At 41.1% G+C, this 25,737-nt stretch overlaps 1 protein-coding gene across 5 annotated transcripts in view; it reads left to right on the top strand.

Annotated features, from left to right (window-relative positions):
- celsr1a (cadherin EGF LAG seven-pass G-type receptor 1a) overlaps positions 1-25,737 on the top strand; it is a 265,949-nt gene that overhangs the window by 111,262 nt on the left and 128,950 nt on the right. The window lies entirely within an intron of this gene.

Here is a 25,737-nt window from a genome sequence, read left to right as displayed (position 1 = left end):
CTGCTGGGGGAAGCTGGCTCAACGCAGCCTTGTCTCAGACTGAATTTGTTGAGAGCAGCTTTATTTAACACAGAGTTTAATGCCATTCAGCAGTGTATTTTTAAAGTTGCCTCTGAATAAATGCAGATTACCATGGGAAGAGAGTTCTTCTTTCCATTATTGGGAAATTGTGAATTTGTTTGGAAAGAACCAATTTGCGATTTTCCTCCAAGCTCTAACAGTGGAAATCTCCCCCACTCTCTCTCAAGCAGCCAGGCCAATAAAACAAATTGCACCAGAATGCAGATTTTTGCAATAGGGTCATCTTGTCACTGTTCGCATGGCATTGAATATTTTAATTATTTTTGTTTGTTCCATAGACTTGTAGTTAGGATTATCAAGTTCACCTATCAAATGTTGTTTGAACAAATTCCTGTGAAGTTCCTCGGGAAGATTTTGTATGTGAGAGGTCTTACAGAAATACAACTCATTACCAAGTAAATAATTAAATCTTAGTATAAATATCCAAAATATGATGGGTTAATTAATGCTGCAGCATCAAAGGATTAGGTCAGAGCATTAATATTCCTTGGTGTTAGACACAGGTTTTCAAAACATCCTGCCAAGATCTGAATCCAAATGAAAAGCTGAAGACAAGAAAGGAATCTCGTTATAATGACCATGAACGACATGTTTTGCAGCTACATTATTCTACCTTCAAGCGCATCACATGGAATAGCAGCTAAATTTTTTTCTTGCATCCATTGTAGTCAGTTAATGAGAACCTTTGGTTTGCCTGATAATAGTTGACCAAGGATGTGGCAAGTCCCATGTTCATTGTATCCAGGTAAAAATCACAACCTGTTTCTTTCTGTGATGGCATGAAAATACTGAAATATCTTAGAACAGTGCATTCATTCCATGGGAACCTTGCAAGCTTCATGCTCTGTTATTGCACAATTAACCAGATTGTGTGGCATGAATTTAGTTGCGATTTTACTGATGAGCTTTCATGACTGATGATGTCTATTTTATCTGTGACTCACTGATTCTCACAATATCTCTCAGCGTTCTTGGGAAAATTGAAACTTGAGTTTCACACAATGGAATTTGCTGGTTTGAGGTGCAAGGGTGTGGTGGAATCCTTACAAGCTGCAAATTGACTACCTACTTTACAAAGTGAAAGTCTTTCACGCTGTTAGACCTGTTGGAACTTTGGGCCACATTTGTAATTCTGTCCTGGGCTGGAATTACGTACAGCCATAGTAACTACTACAAAAAGATTCAATGGGAGGTGTCAGCAGCACGTACAAGTACAGTGACATATCTCAAACTGAGAATAAATTGAATTAATAATATAGTTTTAGACCCTGTATTAGAACCCACACAAGTTCCATCGTATTACTTGGTCACTCCTTCAGTGAATTCGACTGTGTAAAGCATTTTACATTTCACAGTCACATCTGCACCATCGCAAACATTACCTGCAACCTAATGAATAACATTGTTCTACTCCCATCCTGTTGCAGACTATTTGTGCTTAAACGTCTCATAATTATTTCCATCTGCTGAGTTAAAAGCTTTCCAGAATGGCCACTCATTCACAGCTTACCCCAATCCTAACAAACCTTATCCCATGCACTTGCAATCCTATACCTGCTCACCCATAATAGCTCATGATCCACTAATTTAAAATTCTTAACGCATTCCAAACTCATGGCCCAGTTTCCATTAAGATATGATGAGACACTTTGTTGAGATCCTTTCATTAACTTTCTCCCAGCAAGGGATTCATTGGAGTAGCGGTTGCCATATTACAGAGCAACAGTGGGAAACTCTTGAAGGCAGTGAAATACTTTGAGGAAAATCACGAAAAGAGCAAACTTAATTCACGTTCTTTTCTTAATTTTGACATGGTTTGAATTTTTTTTTTTACCCCAGAAAATTATTTCCAAAGGTTCTTTTCAATGTCCTTTCATATTTTCTGTCTTCATCTTGGGGTAGCTTATTTTGCGCGTTGTTCTTGATGGTCCATCCACTTCCATGATCATCTTCCCGTTCGTCTGATTTTCTATCAATGTCCTTATCCTTTACCTCATTCTCTTTTCCTCCCTCTCTCCCAATGCCACCTCCGCCCTATCTCAGTTCAGAAGCTTTTTCCCCCCAAGAAAACAGGGTCAATAGAACAATCTGTACAGAACGAACAGCTGAGCATTCTTGTGTGACAGTTGGGATAAAGGGTCAGAGCCTCGATAAAACAAATAGTGTATATCCCCCATGGATGCTGAAGCAGGTGTCCTAGTTCACATTCTGTCTAACTTCTCAAGATTATGTGACGGGCTTGACTGAGCCACAGGAGGTGCTCGCTGCACTTTGCTCTCCATTGCTCTGCTTTTGTGGGAAGAGTGCAGCTCATTCACAACAGACTTTAACTCAAAAGGACACATTGTTTTAACCTATTGTGTTAAGTTTTATGCGAGCTTTAAAGCCATGGCATGCCTTGAAGTCATTAAATAATTTAATCTCGATGCTTCGCATATGAAGTACATTAGCCTAACAAATGCAACCATTTACTGCCTGAAGAAGGGTCACCCATTCCTTCTCTCCAGAGATGCTGCCTCTCCCGCTGAGTTACTCCAGCATTTTGTGTTTATCTTCAGTTTAAACCAGCATCTGCCGTTCCTTCCTACACAAAATTCAAACATTTAATTTGATAACCTACTTAAATAATTGATTTTATTATTATTATTTAACCGCTGCATTTCCATTCAACTTGTTTTCAGTTCTTCAGTAATTGAAGCCATTTTTAACATAAAATACAAATTGCTTTTCAGGGTGATTCTAAATTATGCAATAAGTGGCTGCGAAACTGCACCTGTGAGTGCTGATCTTGTTTCTGATAGAGCTCGGAATTGGAATTTGAATGAATTTTGCCAAAATTCTGTCTGGGCTGCAAACATGTTTCTTCATGAGTTGTGATGGATTATCTGAGGCAATTAATCTGTTGAAGATGTGCCTGTCATATATGTCAACCCAGTTTTAGCTAAAGTATTTCAAGCAGTTTTGGGTGGGGTTTTAGATAATTTGCAAACCTCTTTGTTGGCAAATTTAAATTCAAAATGAGAATCATGTTAAAGATCTGATCGATAAGACATCCTTTTTTTTACAGTGTGCTCTACATCTGAAGTCATTAGCCATATCCCTCTGGATCCATAAAACAGATCCACTTGCCTTGATGACCTTGTTTCAATTCAGTTGGCTATTTTATTGATAAATGTACTGTTATTGTTTCATGAGAAAAAGTTACCCTCACTCAGTTTTGATTCAGTGTCTTTAACTAAAAGTGGATGGATGCAACTGGAAGCATCTTCACATTTATGATTGCACAAGTTAGTTGGTCAAATAAGTTCTTAAGGGGTTGGACAGGCTAGATGCAGGAAGATTGCTCCCGATGTTGGGGAAGTCCAGGACAAGGGTCACAGCTTAAGGATAAGGGGGAAATCCTTTAAAACCGAGATGAGAAGAACTTTTTTCACACAGAGAGTGGTGAATCTCTGGAACTCTCTGCCACAGAGGGTAGTTGAGGCCAGTTCATTGGCTATATTTAAGAGGGAGTTAGATGTGGCCCTTGTGGCTAAGGGGATCAGGGGGTATGGAGAGAAGGCAGGTACGGGATACTGAGTTGGATGATCAGCCATGATCATATTGAATGGCGGTGCAGGCTCGAAGGGCCGAATGGCCTACTCCTGCACCTAATTTCTATGTTTCTATGTTTCTAAGTTGGTGCCTTCCTTTAGACGCCAGGAATACAGCGTGGAGACGGGCCCTTCGGCCCACCGAGTCCGCACCGACCAGCGATCACCCCATACACTAGTTCTATCCTACACACAAGGGTCAATTTACAATTTTTATTGAAGACAATTCACCTACCAACTAGCTCATCGGTAGAATATGGGAGGAAACCAGAGCAGCCTTAAGGGGCTGTCCCACTACGGCGACCTAATGTGCGAGTTTAGACGAGTTTGCCCTCGACTCAAACTCGCAGCATGGTCGACACGAGGTCCTAGGAGGTCCTATGAGGTCACTGGAACTCTCCTTCATGCTCGAGGGAAGTTCCCGAATACTCGTGGCCTCAGCTAGGTCGCGGAAATTTTTTTCAGCATGCAAAAAATGTTCTGCAAGTAAAATTAGGTCGGCACGGTTCTTTTTGACTCGTAGTGCAGTGGTGTGGTGTCGCTATTTAGTTCAGGCAGTTGAGGGTAGCCATAGGCAATCTCCTTCACTGACTGGGCATTTTGATTGGCTCATTGGAGTTTTCAGGACCAGGTAAAGCCGAACGGTAAGTAAAATGCCCGCTAAACTTTATTATACTTCTTAAAAGTGTCTCCACTCCTTCTCATCCTTTTCTCCCCTCCCCCTTCTCTCCCCCTTCCCTTCTCTCCCCCTTCTCTTCCCCTCCCGCTCTCTAAAGGACTTACCATACACTCATAGACAGGATCGAACCTGGGTATCTGGCCTATGGGCGGCAGCAGCTTTACTGTAGCGCCACTGTGCCTCCCTTACCACCTGTATAACTTTTAGTCATTGAAGGCAGATGCATGGAGTGTCTTCAGTCGAAGGAATGCATTATCTCCTGGGAAATGCCAGAGGCTGTTTCATTTGTTGTTTCATTTATTTGAACTTGTAAGGGCTGAATTCAAACTAAATTCCATATTTTTCCAACATACTTACGAATACCTGTCAGTGAATAACATGGCCACATCATTTGAAACTTTACTGCCTTAACTGACTCGACAGCAATCTGCTGTCCTATCAGTTCTGCCCTGCTCCAGTAGCACCCAAAACGACAATTATTTTCCTTGTATTTAACATTCTCTGTGTAGTTAGTTCTTCCTCCCATTCCTGAAGTCTGTCCCTTTCTTGGCGATTTTTTTAGCGACTGCCGGCATCATTGACTGACATATCAGGTCACCGAAAAATTTGCAGCGTGATGCGGCGTGATGACGTATTGACGCGAGGTGTTTTTTCAAGTGTCGCAACATTTTTTTTTTGTCGCCGCTGGATTTTGAAATGTTCAAAATCCTTTGGCGTCACTGATATGACGCTGGCAGTCGCCGAAAAAATCGCCAAGTGGGACAGGCCTTTTAGTGAACAGTTATTCTTTTCCTTTGTGCTTCTACGACATTTTCACACCTTAAAGGCTCCGGATCAAGAAAGCTTCTTAATAAGATATGTGATGGCTTTAATGGTGTGGAAAACTGACTTTTATGCGCCTCCTCTAATGACTGAACTTGACAATTTACCACAGCTTCATAACTTCAGTGGATTAACTGACTCCTTGATAATTTTGCTTTTTAAGTTTTTGGAATTTATACAATCCTGAAAGTTTTGAATGCTTCCTTTAAAGTGATTGTCAGGTAAATGGACATGTTTGCAAAATACATGCCTAGTCATGGTGGAATATGATTTTCCCTATCATAAAAACATGAAATGCTGGAAACATAATGCTGATCAGGCAGCATCTGTGAAGACCAAATCAGGGTTAACATTTCATATTGAGGATCTAGTTTGTTTTTCTTTTCACAGATGCTAATTGATCAGATTTTTTCCAGGATTTTCTACCTACTTTTTTTTCTGATTTTCAGCACCTGATTTCTTATCATTTTCATGGCTCTAGTTTGACTATTCTGGAATATCTCATTGATCCGAACACTTGTTAATGATCAGGGAATTCTCTGATTTTACCAGTGTAATTTCCAGGTCTTACACCGCCCGATACTCTGGGTAGTTGCAAGCATTTACGGCCATCGTTATTGTGTTTCCTCGTATTCTTCACATTTTCTTTTTCGTCCCCATCACTATTCACAGGCAAATGCTCATAAATTCCTCCCTGTTCAACTTCTCAAGGGATGCGCTTGAGGATATAGGGAAAGGAGCCTTTGCCTCTCATGTCCCCTGCTATCTGTGGCCGAGCCTTGATTACCTATAGAGTGACAGACATATCAGGTGAAAGTCTTAGTATTTATGAGAACGCAGCCTATTGTATGTGTAAGAGTGCAGCTGCCAAGAAAAATTGCACATAATTGCATCTGAATGTGTGCCAAGATCTCTAACACACAAGGAGGCTTCCTGGCACCAACATGTTCCAACTATCTGCACACCCCTCCTCTACCTCCCCAAGTTCTGTGTCCTTCCCCCTGATGAATACCGATGGGACAGTATTCTCATGGGATACCCGTGAGAAATGGGATCCCGTCGGATCCATTCTTGTCCCCTAGCTCATCATTGACAAAATGTATTAGCATAGATAGGCATCCCGTTTGCCATTGATGAGGCCAAATTTTGAGTTGCACAAAAGTCCCAATTTTGTGCAACTCTGATTCTAACTCTAGCTCTGTAACTGGTTCTAACACATCCTACAACATATAGCTTCTACGATTAGTACATGTGTCAGATATTATGGGGACAACACCTCCGGGCTGCGGGTCTGCGGAGCGGAGCGGGCAGCGCCGACATTAACATCGGGAGCCTGGGAGCTCCAACTCGGTGCGTCCTTGTCGGCTTCGGAAGCCAACAATCCCCTGCTAGGAAGCGGCCGTTCCAGGAGGCCCAGCCGCTGTGAGGACTCTCCCGACGCTGGGGCAAGACCACCCGGCTAGAACGGCCAGGAACATCGGGCCTCCGTTGAGGCAACAGCGGTGGCCTTAATAGGCCTGACTTTTGGGAGAACTGGGGTTGGGGACTGGACTTTTGTGCCTTCCCCCACAGTGGTAACCACTGTGGGGGGATGATTTTTCTGTGTGTAAGGTACTTTGTTAGTCTGTGTCCAAGATGGCTGTCGGAAGAGAGAGTGGACGCTGGCGCGCTTTAGCTGCCGCTGCTCTCTCTTCACACTGTTTTTTGATTTTTTGATTTTGTGTCTTTGGAGCGATTTCTATCTTTAATTTGTGTATTGATGATGTCCTTATTATTTATTTTTCTCCGACTATATATTTTTTTCTCTTCTGTTTAATCTTTGTAAGGTGACCTTGAGATTTGAAAGGCGCCCGAAAATAAAATTTATTATTATTATTATTATTATTATAGAAGGGGTTTGGAGGGAGAGATAGATCCGCCATGATTGAATGGCGGAGGAGACTTGATGGGCCAAATGGCCTAATTCTACCCCTATTCCTTATGACCTCATGATAGCGTACAGCATATCGATAGCAAAAGTCTCATAGTCAAAGTTGATGATGATACTGCAGCTGCAGCACAGCTTCTCAGGATGAGTTTCACAGATATGTAGCAGCTGGACTTTTCACTTTTCAATGTAGTTGCTTGTTGTATCTGACAGATAATTCCTCCCTTCTGGAATTGGTTAACTTTTGAACACTATTTATTTTGAAACCTACTGGGGTGCCCATGAGAAGAATTTCGTGAGAAGCCAGAAATTAAGATTGGCTGCACCACCTGACACAATGGGATTTAAATACATCCATGCCTTCCTCTTCCCGTGGAATTAGGGGAACCGGTGAAAACATGTTGCGATTAATATTTATGGAATAAACTGAAAGGATTATTACTTTGAGAATCCCTCCAAAGCTGAGCCATTAGCAAAAGTTTGAATCATTTTTGTGTGGGTTAGGTGACTTAAATGGAAACAAATTCTTGATATTTTGGGCAGAAAATGTCAATGACCTGAAAAGAAACACTGAAAAGAAATATGTGATGAAAACACTAAGGTATTCAGGTAGAAATGGGTAGATACGCCCCTCTGCAGAACAGTCGTTCAATACAATGAATTATATATGGGTTGAAACGAGGATCTCAGCTATATGTTTGTGAGGTATACGAGGCATCAGGTAACAGGCAAACATAAAATTAGGTATATTTAACCCGACCCGTTTATTAATTTATGATTGTATTACATTTCAAAGTACATAGCCATTGCCGTTTCATGGTATGTTCACAATTGTTCAAATCTGTTTGTTCTTACCATGCCTACTTGCAATCTGCAGCAGGCAAATAGCCAGCCAAAGTGTGGGAGCGGGTGAGGTTTAGAACTATGATTCTTGAGCTGGCAAGAAATCGCGTCCCCTCCTTTCTCGAAGGTGCCGACGGGCTGAGGTGTGGTTCCTCAACTGCTGGCAGGTTTCCAGTTGTTACAAATGCCATTCTTCTCCTGGGAGCCTGGACACTGAATGTTAACCAGCAGGGTACAAGCGGAGCACATGATACGCACCTGCATTCACCAGCACGAGAGATGAGGGTGCTTGACCCTTGTTGATGTTCTCCTCTGCGTTTCAGGAATGGGAAGGACAACTGTTAGCCCCAGGCCGATTTGCTGATTGAAATTTGCTAACTTGATATAACCTGCAGCAATTAAATTGACAACATCCAAGTTTGCTGAGCCCTGCCTCCACTGGCACAGATACAAACGTAAGAATTAAGAGCAGGAGTAGACCAATTCAGTCCCGTGAGCTTTCTCCACAATTAAATCAGGTCATGGCTGATCCGACTGTAACTTTGAACTGCAGAATCATGTCTACCTTGGGTGACTTTTCATCCCCTTGCTTGTCAAGATCTAACTTTGCCTTAGAGTTCAACGACTCTTCTACACTGCTCTGTGTGGGGGAGAGTGGAGCTGTTCGGTTTCATTGTGTTTAGATGGAAATAAATAATTTATTGTGTGACATAACCACACCATTATCAGCAGAATTGGAAAAATGTACCGACTCAACGTGGGACAGGCGGCAGGGGGAACCTCTCCACTTACAGCGCTGTGAATTCCTCCTGTGAAACATAACACTTGTTTGGTTCCAATTTGTGCTGATTATTGCTTAATGTTGACGATGCCAGTGAGTTGTGGCACAGTTAGGTGATATCACTATTTCACAATCTTAACTGGGCCAGTGGAGCCAAATTGAATGAAACGGCAAAATAATTATATGTTAAGGTATCTTATTTATGAGGGTACATAATGCTGCTAGGCTGATCTAAACTTTTAAAAGCTTTTATAACTCTATCCATATGGTGGTTGTCAAAGCTTCTCTTTAAAAAAAAAAGATGTTTACAAGGATTTTGCCAGGACTCAAGGGCCTGAGCTATAGGGAGAGATATAGGGGCAAACTAGGACTCGGCCTGGGGCTAACAGTTGTCCTTCCTCAAAGTGTAGCAGGCTAAGGGGGATGATCTTACAGAGATAAATATGAAATCATGAGGGGAATTGATATGGAGAATGCATTAGCATCTTTTACCCAGGGAATCAGGAAGCAGAGAATACAGGTTTAAGGTGGGAAGGGGAAGATTTAATAGAAACCCGAGGGATATCGATTTTACTCCGGGGATGGAGGGTACATGAAATGAAAATAAAAGACACTTCAAGATAGACACCAAAAGCTTGAGTAACTCAGTGGGACAGGCAGCATTGCTGGAGAGACCCTTCTTCAGACTGATTAGGGATAAGGTAAACAAGAGATATAGATGGTGATGTGGAGACATCAAGAACAATGAATGAAAGATATGCAAAAAAGGGCCTGCCTAGCATGAGAGAGGGCCACTGGCTGCAGACTAACATGGAGCGGACTGTGGCAGGACACTGCTTGGAGCTCGCTCCAGGGAACGAATGAAAGGATTCTGCCATTCCAAAGGAATATGCTGTAATTCCAGAGAATGTTCTCAAATCAATTAATTTTATTCAATTCATCACAGTGATAGTTTTCAAATGGCAGAATCCTTTCAATTTGATTTGTATAGGCAAACAGTTTCTCTGGAATTGCAGCATATTCATGGATCTTGATCTCTTTTCTAGGTCCCTTTAGAGTCTACTTTTTCAAACTTGAATGATTTTTTCTCACCAGATATCCCAACTTTTCTTGTGAGTTCTTGTCTCCTCGTTTTGTCACCATTTTCACCAAAATCAATAAATCATTGCAGCTTCTCAGTGTCCTCCGTAAAATTCTCTTTAAATCCTTGTTTCCGTTATGCCTGAAGTTCCTGAAACTGCTCACATTCCTTGAGCCCCTCCCCATTGTTACCTCCATGACACTTGCTAGTTGGACTTGGAAAGAGAGAGCAGGTGTCGTCTCTGAGTTGTACATTTTAAGTTTCCTCGGTTGGTTGAGCACTGTGGAAACAGGGAAGTTGTGCGCTGACAGTGAATGCTGAATGCTGTCCACAGCCCAGTATGTGCCTCTGTCCACTCACAACATAGGCAAAGTGGGAATTTGTGACATCCTCACAGAGGAGTTATCTGCATTGAAACTCACCCCATGTTGGTATTAGTTAACAAAAATAAAATATCCGGTAAGAGCATTGCAGTTTCCTTCAGCAACATTAGGAATGTTTTTTTCTTAAACACTCAAACGTGCAAGCTAATGCTGGCTCTTTGTTGTGATGTCTCCTCTTCCCTCTGAGGCAGCCTCTGAGGTTGTGGACGATTTGCTTTCACTCCAGCTTTTGTTTGCGGTGGGGAAGCAGATTCCTGATGATTGATGAGTCCAGTGTAGGAGCTGCAGATCTGCGCAGGTGGACTAGGCAGATGGGCGGGCGGGCGGGCGGTGTGGGAAATGGTGTGCTTGGTATTTCATTTACACTGGACTTCCAAGGTGCCCTCTACAAAGGGGCTTTGAGGTTTTTCCACATCATCCTAAATACTGTTGCTCCACTTTGAGCAGTCATGGGCCAGGGATTCCCAAGCATTGGCATGAATATTATGCTTTCTAAGGGAGGTTTCAAGAACATCTTTAAAGTGGTTCCTTCTCCAGCTGGTTGTTATATGCCAGGATGGATCTCGGCATAGAGTGTCTGCTTTGGGAGTTTGCTGTTGAGCTTAGGAGTTTTATGACTGCCTTTTACAACTCACTGGGTGTATGTATTTAGCAGTCAATGCTGAGGGGGTGGGGTTGACACCTCTTGATACCTTCACTTATTCTGACCGTGGATTTCAAGTAATGCATGGAGACACTGCATGTCAGATATCGGTAGTCATGTCTGGCGTTAAGCAGGAATGAGATCAGTAGTGCTTTGAAGACCACAAGAGTAGTGCTGAGACTAAGATCTTGATCTTCAAATCCTGCTAAAGGCTGTGCTGAAGGAGGAGGTGAATTCCAGCGATGATGTCTGGCTTCATAGAGATGTTACTCCTGAAATACAGAAAGTGCTCTGCATGGTGAAGGTATTTCTAAATGGAGTTGATGAGTGATTAAAATGATTTACTCACTGAATTGTACTCCTAAACAACAGCGGAATACCAATATTTTTCTACACTTTCAAATATTAATTTCAATTACAACATTAGTGAAAGTATGCATGCTGCCTTTGCAAATATTTGTAACCAAAGTAATATCATTTAAAAAAAAAGTATTTTGGGGGATTGTCACTCTAAAACTTGATATTTATAGTTAATACAAAAGTATGAATGTGTTATCTGCGTTAAGGCATTAGCTGCATTACAACCTGTTACATAAAATACATGGCACACTAGGTATTGGCCGCACTCAGCCCACTGCATTGCCTCTGGCCCATGCCCCTGCTGTTGGGGTGAAGACAGATCGATGCAAACTCATTTTCTGTCTATTTTGAAACACTAAGACTGAAGCAATGAACTCTGCCCATAAAGTGTAATTATCAGAAAAAAACGGACAAAATCTTGTGGCGCTCCCTAAGAAAACTGCAAAAAACTGTTGTCATTCCAGCTAAAACAGATTTAACATGCACACCATACACCTCCAATGCTTTTGTGTTTCTCTCTGCATCTGAATCCCTTGTTAATTATTGAATCTACAATTGCCTTAATTGTAGATTCCAACGAGTTGTGGGGTAGGTCTTTGTGACTGTTCTTTGCTTTCTCCTCGCATTTTGAACCATTTGTTTGTCCTTTCTCTGAATCACAGTATAAAGTGGACCCTCAGTCCTTTCCCCCATTTCATCGATTGTCCACTTGGGCTTGTGGATGTGAACATCACAATCCTGGCACCAATCCCCTGGTCAGTTTATGATCCAGGATTGGAGAGGAGGGGCTCTGACAGGTGGCTGAGTGAGGGGAACTGGGAATGGATGCCAGGGTAACAGATAAGTCAACAGCTGACTTCATTCTGAGTAAAGCACAAAGCTTATTGCTTGATGTAGTCAGCAGCAAGAGAGTGAGAGACTGCAGTTGTTTCTCCAAGTTTAGTGAATGTTTAAAGTAACCAGTTAAAGCAAAAGGACTGACTTGCTGCCCGTGTTCAATGTGAGGTGTGGAGAGGAGACTCATTGCATCTGGAGAAAGAATCTGAAGGAAATACTGTGAAGAAAAGTATTGAAAATGCTCCCTGTCCCTCGGTAAACTGCACTGAAATAAAACAGTGTTCTTAAAATGTGCTTTTTCATTTTTAGAAATCACATTAAGAATGAGGTGTGATATGTCACTTGTTCATTATGTTTAAATGGCAATCCTATTTTTAAATATTCCTAAGGATATTATTTGGACAGACTCCTTGACTGCCAGAATAATAGAACAATAATAACAATAATAGAACAACAATAACAGAATATGATATCCCCACAAAATAATATTAGCACATTTTTGAATGGATGTCGTCATGCTTTAAAAGTTTTTTTAAATATAAGTGATAATATTAATTATGCTTTCATCCATTATGTTCCATAGCTATATTAATGCAAATTCATTCACTCATCATCATCGAGTGTCATAGTATCATACAGCATAGGCAATGAACTGTACAGCTCATTCACTGTGTTCTTAAGTAATGCTGTCCCGTTGATTTGCCACAACCACCACAAACAGTGGCTACCCAATGCATGTATTTCTTCATGTTCCTCTTATGTCTTTTGTTTAACACTTCAAATCAGTGCCTCCTGGCTCTGGAATTATCCATTAATGAGAACATCTTCGTTCAGCAAACAAGTATATTCTTACATCTACCACGCCTTTAAAAGTTCTTGAAATCTCAAACTATGTCCAATCTAAAGACTGGTCATCTTTGAACAGGCATTGCACAGTAGTCTGGCTATTTTCTGTTTTATAATAATATGGGAAGACCCACTGCCACTATTGTAAAGATAGCTTTCTCCAGCAGTTTATATTGCAACAGGTTTCAATTAAACCACCACACATCTTAAATGAAGATCCCTGGATTCGAGGGAATTGTCAAAGTAATCAACTTCTTGAATTTTTTTACTAACATTAAATTATTTTTGATCCTTTTTACCAGAAAATATTTTATTTTAGATGGGAAAGTTCCATGGTTTATGTTTGTCACCCCCTTTTGGAATTTACCAGCGGAATTTCCTGGAAGAATGGAATAGTGCCAGGTCTTCTCTCAGGTGTATGTTGCTTTTTGCAGATTTGCATCCTATGAAGAAAAAGCAATAAATTAAAATTAACTTAAAAATGTTAATAATGCAAATTAATTACACATTCAAAAGTGTGTAAAGCCGAAAGACACTGAATGAAGAATTTCTACCTGCAGAACTATTCCATGTGTATTTTTTAGAAAGTCTTTTTACAAGTTATTTCTGTTTAATGCATGCAAATAAAACCAGCTCTGCGGGATAATAAAATGCAAAGCAATATATTTTTGACAGCACAAAGAAATGAAACGCAGTGGCAAGGTGGACAGACTCTACTTGCCTGCTGTGAAAAAAATGCAAAAAATTGGCGGGAATCTTTAGGATTCAAGCCAGATACTGATAAAAAGCAAGAAAAGAGAACAAAGGGGTTGCAGATTTAACCGAAGCGCCTGACTGATTAAAATAATCAGAGGGAGGCGGAGAAGTCTTTGAGAGATTGCTGAAGACAACCAGAGTAAACATTTATTTGGAGCCGCACTCGACCAACGGGGGGGAGGGGGTGGGGGGTGCATTGACTGTGTGCCTGAAGTAGTGGAGCCCCCCACAACCAATTACCCTCTCACCACCTCCGCAACCCACTTTACAGGTGGCAATGGTGCGGTGCTTGTTGAAGTGCAGGAGAGGGACCCACACTTTGTTAAAGTTCATCAATTATGTGAATACCACTGTGTGCTTGGCTGATGGAGCTGCAAAATGTGTATTCGCTTTTCTTTTTTTATCTGACATATTTAATCAGGACGTTATTTGCAAGCTATGTATTTTGTTAAACGTTCCTCTGTCCTATTTGCCGTGCGAAGATAGAAACAGGCGGCTCCATCGTTCCTTGATCATTGTTGCTGGATTTGACTTGTCCTTCTGTATATTTTTCATTCATTTGTTCTGCAGTATGTGCCTTTTCATATTTTTCGTTTCCCTCTCCCCTGACTCTCAGTCTGAAGAAGGGTCTCGGCCCAAAACGTCACACATTCCTTCACTCTAGAGATGCTGCCTGACCCGCTGAGTTACTCCGGCTTTTTGTGTCTATCTTTGGTGTAAACAAACATCTGCCGTTCCTTCCTAAACACTGGAGTAGTCTAATTAGCTCTGAAGAGTCTGAAGAAGGGTTTTGGCCCGAAACGTTGCCTATTTCCTTCGCTCCATAGATGCTGCTGCACCCGCTGAGTTTCTCCAGCATTTTTGTGTAGCTTTGAATCTCTGTCCCTCTCCCAGTCTGCCCTTAGGCTCTGGCCACTTGCACAGTTCCGGTGCGTGTAAGGAACATCATCTCACCGTCCTTGGGCTAGCTGCAGCCCTTAGACCCCAGATTGAGCTTGAGTTCCAGAAGGCTCGCCTTTCCAGTGTGTGCCGGGGCCTGCTTGTTCTGTTGTGGGGCCCTCGCTGTGTGGTGCTGGCTTGCCTTCTCCCTCCTTGATGATATTGCTCGACCTGTTGGATGGTGCCAGCATTCTTGCTCGTTTCAGGTTTCTAGTGTACTGCATTCCACTGTTCCAACATTTCTTTTCTCTCTCCTTTTGTTCTCTTTTTGTACCTCTTCCAGAAAATTCAGCTGGAATTAACAAGCGCTCCCCTCCTCACCCCACCTTTCAGATGATGCCAATGCCATCTGTCTCATTTTGTTTTTTTCTCATGCTCCCACCTCATCACATATTCCTTTTGTTCTCTCCACCTTTCTCCACATCTCCAAGCATGCTCAAGCATGCTCAAGTACTTTTCTCAAGTAAGATCAGAGGTGTGAAATTTTACCTCTATTTGCGTTTCCACAGATGCTGTCAAACCTGTCCAATGTTTCCAGCATATTAGTACTGAGTTTATGTTGCCATTCAGTGAGATTATGGATAATAAGTGATTTAGTTCCATGTTGCCATTCACTTTATTTTCACAATAATATGTCAACCTCAGATGTTAGAGCTTCAGTTTTTATTGTTCGTTTTTCAGGAATGAGGGTGTCATTGGCAAGACCAGCGTTAGGTTTAATCTTCGTCTATTGAGTCTGAAGAAGGGCCCCGACCCAAAACGTCACCCATCCTTATTCTTCAGAGATGCTGCCTGACTCGCTGAATTACTCCAGCGCTTTGTGTCTATCTTTGGTTTTATGTCATTTTATTATCGAGTGAAAAGTTTGTTTTCCACCCTATCCTGTCAAATCACATAGGTGTACAATCATACACAAGTCAGGGAAATGGAACAATTGCAATGGATAATAGTAAATGCTCTTCTGGGACAGCACGGCACAGTGAGATGCCACATTCTGACCCCCACCTTATTCTTTCAAGTCCCTGAAAAAAAATGTTATGTTCGTGGCCAAAGCAGATATGTATTTCTTACTTTCTCACTTCAAGGCCCAATGCTACTCCATGACATTAGGACCAACATCCCCATCCCATTTGTGGAAGAGGTTACCAGTATTTTATCGGTCTCGATGTGTAATCAAGTTTGCCAACTTCAGTTCTCAAAGCCTGGCTCTAATTTTTATTACCCCGCTGCCACTTCAGCTGTGACATACATGTTCCTTCCAGTTCTGTTCATGCTGATACATTCTAAATATGAAATGCTTAACTTGACAATGGTTTCCTCCATTGTGTGAACAAGCTCATAAAGGTCTTTGCATGAGCAATATCCTTATGATTAGGATTATTAAAGCATAAATATGGACTATGATATAGTTTATTGGACCAATCAACTCTACTGACAATCTTGGTTTACCTTTGCTCCATTATTGGTAGTTGCATTTTCAGCCATTAAGGTCTCAAGTTCTGTAATTCCCTCCATAAGCCTCAGTATTTTATTCTCCACCTTGCTTAAAACTCACATCTTTTGATAGAACTTTTGGTTACCCAGTGTATCCCTAAATCTTAGTAACTCCTCCTTTAGCATGACGTGCAATTTTAACTAACTTTGTCTCCGAACCACTCCAAAGAGATTTTCAAGTGGTAAACGGCTGTGGCAATGCACCATGTGGATACTACACATTTTCCATATTTCCTTCTCATAGGATTGCTCATTCTTTTAAATGCTGGGTGAATAAATTATGTACTTTTTTTGCATTTTGCAAAAGCAACTTGAATAACAAATCCTGATGCTTCAGGTCAGAATGCAGAGTGAGTAGAGTAAATTTATTTGTACAAACAAGACAGCTTCCTGCAGGCAATAATGCAGATGGCTAGAAATCTATCCACAAGTGGCAGTGCTGCATGCATTATATGGTCCCACCGGCATATTAACACAGAGCAATGAACAGCACAGGATCAGGCCCTTCAGACCTGTACTGCCACAATGCCAACATGAACTAATCCAATCTACCTTTGGTCTGTATCCCTTTTTTTCCTGTCTGTTCACGTGCCAGAGAGAATATTATCTCTGCTTCTGAAATCCAGTTGATTAAAGCCATTGGAACAAATTTTGAGGCAGCATAAACTACAATGGTGTATCTCTTACATTAATGACTAACACACATAATGCTGCTCCATAATGTGGAATAATGGCCATGTGGCTTTTTAAAATTCTCATAACTAAGCACAATGCACTTTGTGCATATAGCATGGGTAAAGGCATAGATGTGACCAAATAGTGAGCATTTGCACTTAATACACAAGTGTGGTGCAATCAGTCGCAAAACAATCTTTGAACCCCGCTAAACGTAAAGCATGCGTGCCACCCATAGACACATACTGGGGTTTGAAATGAGCTGCTTGTGACCTTTTTTTTAAACATTTAAATCTTTTTAAAATATATATTTATGAAAACAAATTCTAACCTAAAAAAGCAATCATTTGCAGATGATCATGTGTGGTCGTGCGTCTATATCATTATTACAAATCGTACACGTAGCCAAAAGAGATTAAAGATAATTAATGTATTATTTATCTATTGGTGAAAGGATAAAATGGAGCAGATTAGCAATAATTGTAGTACAATTCTAAGATGGAATGACCATTTGTCCTTATGGTTCAATGAACACAATGTTATCTTTACAGTTTCTACCTAGTGCTCCAGATATTTAGTGGAGAGTCTTGCCCCAATAACTAGGTACAATGGGTAGGATTACTCTGGATCTGGTGTGCTTCTTGAAGGTGCTGCCTTGGTCCCAGTCTTCTCACTGTTTTTCCCCAGATGTTGAGGGCCAAATGAATTAGCCTGGCACAGCTGAAAACATTTGGCAGGAAGTGGCTTGTTAAATTAAAAGAACTGTGAGATACAAGGAAGAACACAAGATTAATTTTGTAAAAAGTTTTGTGACTTTATTAAGTGGTGTGTTCCTGTCGTCCATTAGGCAGTGTTTACATGAATGTTCCCCTTAATGAAATGCCGCAAATGAATGCTGATTAAGCTGCACCAATAATGTGACATATAATCCATCCTCCTTGTATCTTGTTATTCACATTGCAACCGGAGCTGCCTATGACTAAACGTCTGGGACACGAGAATCGTGATTCCTTCCACATCCCATCATCTAATACTGTTAATTTGATATGTGGCAGAAAACACGCATGCATTGTGTCCTGCAGTTCATTATTACCCTCCCCTAAATTGTACACAAAGATTAGTATTCTTGGAGAGGCCTATCTGATCTGTAAACCGATAATGTGGATTAGTAGTGATAATGGCCACACATGTGCATTCATAAGAAATCTATTTGCTCCTGTTTTAATCAAAGCTTAAGATAGGAATCAAAAAGAGATTTGGCAGACGTGACACCTGAAATTTAGTGGCTCGCTAGAATACAAATGGATTTAAACATTAATTCCTTTTTCATGTTAATTCACAATTTTTTTAAACTTCAAGTACATTGTAATATTAACCATATAACCATATAACAATTACAGCACGGAAACAGGCCATCTTGGCCCTACAAGTCCATGCCGAACAATTATTTTCCCTTAGTCCCACATGTCTGCACTCATACCATAACCCTCCATTCCCTTCTCATCCATATGCCTATCCAATTTATTTTTAAATGATACCAACGAAAATATTAGGCTAGGACATGTGCTTATTCTTAAAGATGGGGATCCTAGTCAATAATTGACAGTGCACAGCCTGGTCATTAATTATTTTGGTTTGGAATGCTGTTTCTGGACTGTAGAAACGGTCAAGAAAAGTCCAGAATTCTGCATTGAGATGCTTTGATAGTTTGTACCCAGTTGTGGTACAAGAGTAGCTGAGACCTGTTGTTTAGGGTGGAGGATATTTGTGAGAATGCAGTATGTTGTTTACTTGTATAGTCAGTCAGTTCAAAGTAGTTTCTATTAAGAATCCAGGCTTAGGAGTTTGATCAAGGATACCTCAATAGTTCATCTTGCTTTAGTCAAGTTTACTGCCGGTTTCATGCAAATGTGCTTTTGGGGACTTAGAGCATTTAAAACAGATGCTTCTCATATTATTTTCATACATTTAGCAGAAAAGTTCTCACAATTACTTGCAATTTGGATTTCTATTGAAATATTCATATCCAACAAATTAGCTGCACTGTATTGTTTCTTAATATATCATTTGGATATTTAATGGATATTGATGGGATAATGCACACAGTCTTCTTCCCATGGTTGGTTAATAAAGAACTAAATGGCATAAGTTAAGGTGAGAGAGGAAAGATTTAATAAGAAACTAAGGGGCAACTATTTCTCTACAGAGAGTGATACGTTAATGGACAAGCTGTGGAAGTGGAAGTGTTTGAGGTAGGTCCAATAACAAGACATTTGTACATGTACATGGATAAGGTAGGTTATGTGAGATAGGTGAGGGATATTGCAGAAATGCAGCCAAATTGGACAAATTTAAATGAGGCATCTTGGCATGAAGAAATTCAGTTTAGTTCAGTTCAGTTTTGTTAATTGTCACATGTACCAAGGTACAGTGAAAGAGTTTTGTGTGCTAACCAGTCAGCGGAAAGACAATACATCATTACAATCTAGCCATTTACAGTGTATAGATGCATGATAAGGGAATAACGTTTAGTGCAAGGTAAAGCTGATCAAAGATAGTCCGAGATTCACCTATGAGGTAGATGGTAGTTCAGGACTGTTCTCTGGTTGTGTTAGGATGATTCAGTTGCCTGGTAACAACTGGGAAGAAACTGTCCCTGAATTTAGAGGTGTGCATTTTCACACCTATACCTTTTGCCTGATGAGAGAGGGGCGAAGATGGAGTGACCAGGGTGCGACTTGGGATAAAGTGCCTGTTTCCTTGTTGCATCAGTTGACATCCGTAGACTCCAAGGCTGTAGCTTGCCAAATTTTGTGAGGCAATTATTTTCTATGTAAAACATCATTAGAACCTGTCTATCCAATTGCCATTCACATTTGGCATTCAATATCTATTATATATCCCAGAATTGATTTATTGCTCTGTTTTGGAGACTAATGTTCTAACAATCTCTCATTAAATGCAAGCTTTCAGCACTGTTTATGACTATTTTCTATATTCTTGATGCCTAATATTGGCAATATTTATTTTTTCAACATTTGGATTCCTTCTGCACAAGCCGTGCAATGCTTACAATGATGTATAATTGGTTGTGTAGGTTTGCATGGTTTTATATTAGGTCTCCAATATGAGTAAGCGCATCAAGGGATCATCTCTGTACATCAATTGTCAAAATGCCAAAAGAGTTGAATGTTTAGGACAAATAAAAAATATCTAAGCGCTGTACTTTTCAGGTGTTTGTAAAAGAAATCTAGAGCTCAAATGTAATTGGAAATGATTCGGGTTACAACCACTTGGTTATATCTGGTGCCATCAAACTAGTCATATTATTGGTATTCTGTGGCCAGAACATTGTGAAGTGTGTGCGGCACAGTGGCTCAGCGGTAGAATAGCTGCCTTACAGCACTAGAGACCTGAGTTCAATCCTGACCATGGATGCTGTCTACAGGGAGTTTGTACGTTCTCCCCGTGACCCCATGTGTTCTCTCCGGGTGTTGCACTTTCCTCCCACACTCTTCGACCTATCAGTAGATGACATGATGTTTGTGTGATTGTTGCAATATTTGGTGCTCAGATTGGTACATAATCCTGAATTGTCATTGAATTTGTGGGGTGAAAATATTTGATTGGGAAATTGGGTTTACTTCTTGCTTTGTGTCCACGTTAATAATCTCCATGTCCAGAAAGATTCCAGCATTGCTATCATTTCTTTCAAACTCTTCAGCAATGTGGATCAACCATGACGGATTAGTCGACTGAATAGAGAAAAAAAAGATCTGTGATACATTTGAGAGTATCATTTGGCATCAGCAGAGAATATTGTTTGCTAAGGTAATTGATAAGCTGTTAACAATTGCCAATGGCTGGCATTTACAGGCAACGTGTATTATTGGCCTTATTGAAAGGTGCAGTTTAGAGCTCATTTGATACTAAAGCTATCTTTATGATGGATTAGAAGCGGTTTGCAACAGATAAAACATGGGTAATTTACGAGGCACACGTCATTTCCACCCTTCAGATAACTGAAGGCAGATTACCCCACAGATTGATAACAAGGCACAATCTATTTCGATGTTTTGTGTTTGAAGAAAAATAACGTGAAATGTCGCCATGACCATTTCCAACCCTTTTCCCGTAATTCTGAAAATTTGACCAGTAATTCCTTTCATGATCTCCATGTCGGATACATGACAAACGATAAAATAAAAGAAAAAAATTCTGCAAATATTCAGCAGCTCAGACTGTGTTTGTGAGGAGAGAAACAGAGTTAACATTTCAGGTTGGAGACCCTTCTGTTTTTGTTTTAGATTTCCAGCATCTGCAGTTTCCCAGCATTAGAAGTTTCTTTGGTGTACACAACAAATGCTGTTGTTCCCTATACCTATGCCTTGAAATGTTGCCAAGAAAATTGTCCTTAAGGGAGTATGCCCGGGCAGGTGCAATGGGATTCATGTTTCCATAGCCCTGCTGCTGAATTGGTCCCTTGCTGGATTTCATACTTTCCTCAAGTTGCCCCACCTGAGAATCTCACATCACACTGAAGCCTCTCACTCCCAGCAGTAGACCCAGCTTCAGCACTCAATCTCTCAGATGTCTGGACAAGGTCTTGGGCCTCACTGAGGTTCGATGCAGCTGGCCCATGACCAAAATGGTCATGAGCGCCACGTGCAAAGACTGCATTGCACCCATTTCACATGCATGTTCTTGGACTTGGGACTTGGCCTTTTTAAATATTCGTGATAATTGACTGAAGATGTGGCGCGACTGTCGAGCGGAATTCTTCAAACTTCCTTTGCATCCCATCGCAAATTCCTGCTTTGTGGAATATCAGATTTTCCAGTGTTTTTGTGTTGGACAATGGAGTGTTCAAAGTGGAGCTGCAGAGGTTTAGGTATTATTTTGTGCTTCAAAGAAGACTTTTTAATAAGTCAACTACTTGGATTTTAGGCTTCGCAATACAAAACAAATTTCTATCCCATCTGGAAGAGCCTGACAAGACCCACATATACCATTTTCATGATGTTGTTGATCATAAGTTGGATGTAAAATGAATCTGCTTATGCACTGCTGAAGAAACAAGCCTGCACCCAAACTTCAAAGCATCCTCTACCAGACTAACCCATTTCAAATGTTGGGATTAGGTGGAGTCTTTGTGAGCTTGTGTGTATTTTGGATTCATACCACACAAAATAATTGTGTTCTGTTTGTGCTCATACGGAGTACGCCCATTGTCTCCACCATGTTATATAGGGGAGAAGGCAATGTCATAACATTGATCACTACAAACATTCCCAGGTACTTTGATACCCTTTTCCGATGATAAGTACTAATATTTTCCCTGCCATTAATGTTAAGCTAATAGTCTGTTTTTATTGTTTTTAAATCTTGTCCTATTCAAATAAAAGTGATTTTTACAATTTTACGACACATTCATATTTCTTGAACTGTGAGAAAATTGTGGCAAATGGATTTGAAATATACTTATCTATGAATACAATAGAGACTACCAGCTCTTGCTGATTGGATTTCTTGTACGCCATTTATTTATTGTAGTTTAGTTTCCTGTCACATGTACTGTATTTTGAGTTCCGTACATGAATGTTTATTTTGTTCATTGCTTATTGGGAAATCTCTCAGATTTGCAAATCACTTCCCCACGTTGCCATTTTAAATACCCTAACATTGAGTCTTTTGTCCTCTTTACCCCAATCTGAACATGGATATAAAATATCCTTTGAATATGTTTCTTTCTCCTCTGATAGATTTTTCATCTGGTGCATCTGCAATTTTATTTATAGCATTATTTTTCTTAACGTACCTTTGTACACACTTGCTGCTACACACACTATTACCTGTAAGTTTATTTTTCAAATTCCCTTAAAGCACAATCTTTATGTTCTATTGTTGCTCTTTAGAGCTTTCACAGTCCAATGGATTCCGATCAACAGATTGGCATTACTTACTATTGCTCGGCTTTAGTGAGTTTCACGAAACCTCAGGCTTATCAACTGAGAATGAAAAAAATGGATTGACATCAGCCTAGTCTGGAAAGAACCTTTTGATATGTGAGCCAATGTAATGTTGATAATTGTTGCAAGACGCCAGGTGGCGAGGCATTACTTTACGTGCCTGTGTGCCCATGCTGAAGTTGCCTAGTTACTTGTACGAATATGATGAAATGGGATCTGTTTGGCACTCCCACTGTTCAAGATAATAAGAGAAATGCACAGTGCAGAAACATTTGGAAATAGTTTTAAAAGGATATAGTCAACCAAATGGCTTTCTGCCCAATCTGTTTAGAAAAATGTGTTTGGAACAAAAGTTGCTGAATTGGGAAGCGGGGTGTACCAGACTGTATTTTCATTGACCTGCACGGGCAAATTCATAATTATGCTTCTACACGACATAATTTAAAGTCTGGAGGTAGTTTTCATGTATCTAGCCGAGGCATTATTATTTACCTAAATATATGCTTTCTGTTGGATTTATGTTGTCGGTGTTATTCTGTTTACTAGATTTTTATGAGCAACTTCAATGTTTTTCAAGAGATAGTTGCTTTAAGACAGAACTGTAAAGTTTGGCTGTGGAATTGTCACCACAGAATATTATTGCGAGGACTGTGACCAATGGATAGTTTTCATTTGGCTCACGGATTGGGAATGCCCACACGAGTTTCCTTTACACCTCTCCACTCTCCAGATTCATAAAACCCTCCTCAACCCCTTCATTTGTCTGTGTTGGTGTATCTTGCTGCTTGAAGGTCTGCTTCTGCTTTGCCACTTCCACCTGGGTGATGAGACTGATGTTCACCAACTGTGGCGGGGCTTGAATGCCATCACCTCCTACGCACACTTTGATAGGGAGAACACTGATGTGCTTTTCCGAGCCCCGATTCGCCGTGATGGTATTTCAGTCACAGTCACAGTCACAGAGGCCGACGTCAGAATATCCTTCAGAGGGGTGAACCCTTGGGAAAAGTGCCTGGACCTGATGGTATACCCGGCCGTGTTCTCAAAACCGGTGCAGACCAACTGGCTGGAGATTTTGACGAGATTTTCAACCTCTCACTTCTTTGGACTGAGGTTCCCACCTACTTTAAAAATGGCATAAATAATACCGGTGCCCAAGAAGAGCAAGGTGACATGCCTCAGCAACTATCGACCAGTGGCATTAACGTCTGTGGTGAAGAAGTGCTTTGAGAGGTTGATTATGGCGCATATCAACTCTTACCTCGACCCATTGCAGTTCGCTTACCGCCACAACAGGTCAACAGTGGATGCGATCTCACTGGCTCTCCACTCCATTCTGGACAACTTGGACAATACAAGCTCGTACGTCAGGCAGTTGTGGGATGTATCACTGATGGGGATGAGTCAGAGTATAGAAGAGAGATCGAGCAACTGTCCATATGGTGCCAGCATAATAACCTGGCCCTCAACACCAGCAAAACCAAGGAACTGATTGTGGACTTTGGAAGGAGTAGGATGGGGACCCACAGTCCCGTTTATATCAACCGGGCGATGGTAGAAAGGGTAAAAAACTTCAAATTCCTGGGCGTGCATATTTCCGAAGATCCTTCCTGGTCCCAGCACACTGATGCAATTATAAAGAAAGCTCATCAGCGCCTCTACTTCCTGAGACGATTACGTAGAGTCGGTTTGTCAAGGTGGACTCTCTCGAACTTCTACAGGTGCACAGTAGAGAGCATGCTGACTAGTTGCATCGTGGCCTGGTTCGGCAACTTGAGCGTCCAGGAGCAAAAAAGACTGCAGAAGGTTGTGACCACTGCCCAGTCCATCACCGGCTCTGACCTCCGAAGGGATCTATCGCAGTCGCTGCCTCAAAAAGGCTGCCAACGTCATCAAAGACCCACACCTTACAGGTTACACATTCATTTCACCGTTGCCATCGAAAGAAGGTACAGGAGCCTGAGATCTGTAACATCCAGGCTTAGGAACAGCCTCTTCCTCACAACCATCAGGCTATTAAACATGACATCAAATAAGCTCTGAACAATCACAGTCCATTATTATTATTACACTATATCTGTTTATTTATTGTGTATATATGGTCTATGGTCTATAGACACACTGAACTTTTATCTTCCGTTTTGTATTATGTTTACATATTCTGTTGTGCTGCAGCAAGTAAGAATTTCATTGTCCTATCTGGGACACATGACAATAAAACTCTCTTGACTCTAGCCCCGTTTTGTGTGGAAGACAGAAAGGTCAAAGCAGTTGAAGTATCCTGGGCACCCTGCTTCCAAGAGCTGCCCATGCCCCTTGCTGCATTGCTTGTGATAAATTCAGATTAGTTTAGTTTAGTTTAGAGATACAGCGCGAAAACAGGCCCTTCGGCCCACCGAGTCCACACTGACCAGCGATTCCCCACATTTACACTATCCTACACACACACTAGGGACAATTTACATGTACACCAAGCCAATTAACCTACATACCTGTACGTCTTTGGAGTGTGGGAGGAAACTGAAGATCTCGGAGAAAATCCACATGGTCACGGCAGGAACATACAAACTCCATACAGACAGCACCCGTAGTCGGGATCGAACCCGGGTCTCTGGTGCTGCAATCGCTGTAAGGCAGCAACTCTACCGCTGCACCACTGTGTTGCCCCAAATAAAAGATCAGAGCTTTTATTTTCTCCTTATATATTGGATGTCCCTGCACTGCTTATTGTGAGATTGTAGTGATCGTATTCCATGTCCCTCTCTTTGATTATCTAACCTGTCTCACATGAGACAGGTTAGATAATCCTTGTAAGCCAAATCCATTGAGGCTCAGAATCTCGGTGGATGGGAATAGCAGACAAACCAGGGGCAATTGTCCAGCTATTGCAAACATGTATCCCAACCCTGATGTACAAAGAAAAACAGGATGGAGACACAAGGTACTGGTGATGTTGGAATCTTATGTAGAAAGCAAAGAGGCATGGTGGGAGGATGTCGTCAAGATAACTGCGTGAAGTTGATGGTAA

The sequence above is a fragment of the Leucoraja erinacea genome, chromosome 22, assembly GCF_028641065.1.
Source record: "Leucoraja erinacea ecotype New England chromosome 22, Leri_hhj_1, whole genome shotgun sequence".
Classification (NCBI taxonomy): Eukaryota; Metazoa; Chordata; class Chondrichthyes; order Rajiformes; family Rajidae; genus Leucoraja; species Leucoraja erinaceus.
Note: the sequence above shows the minus strand (reverse complement) of the source record. Positions and strands in the feature narration are given on the sequence as shown.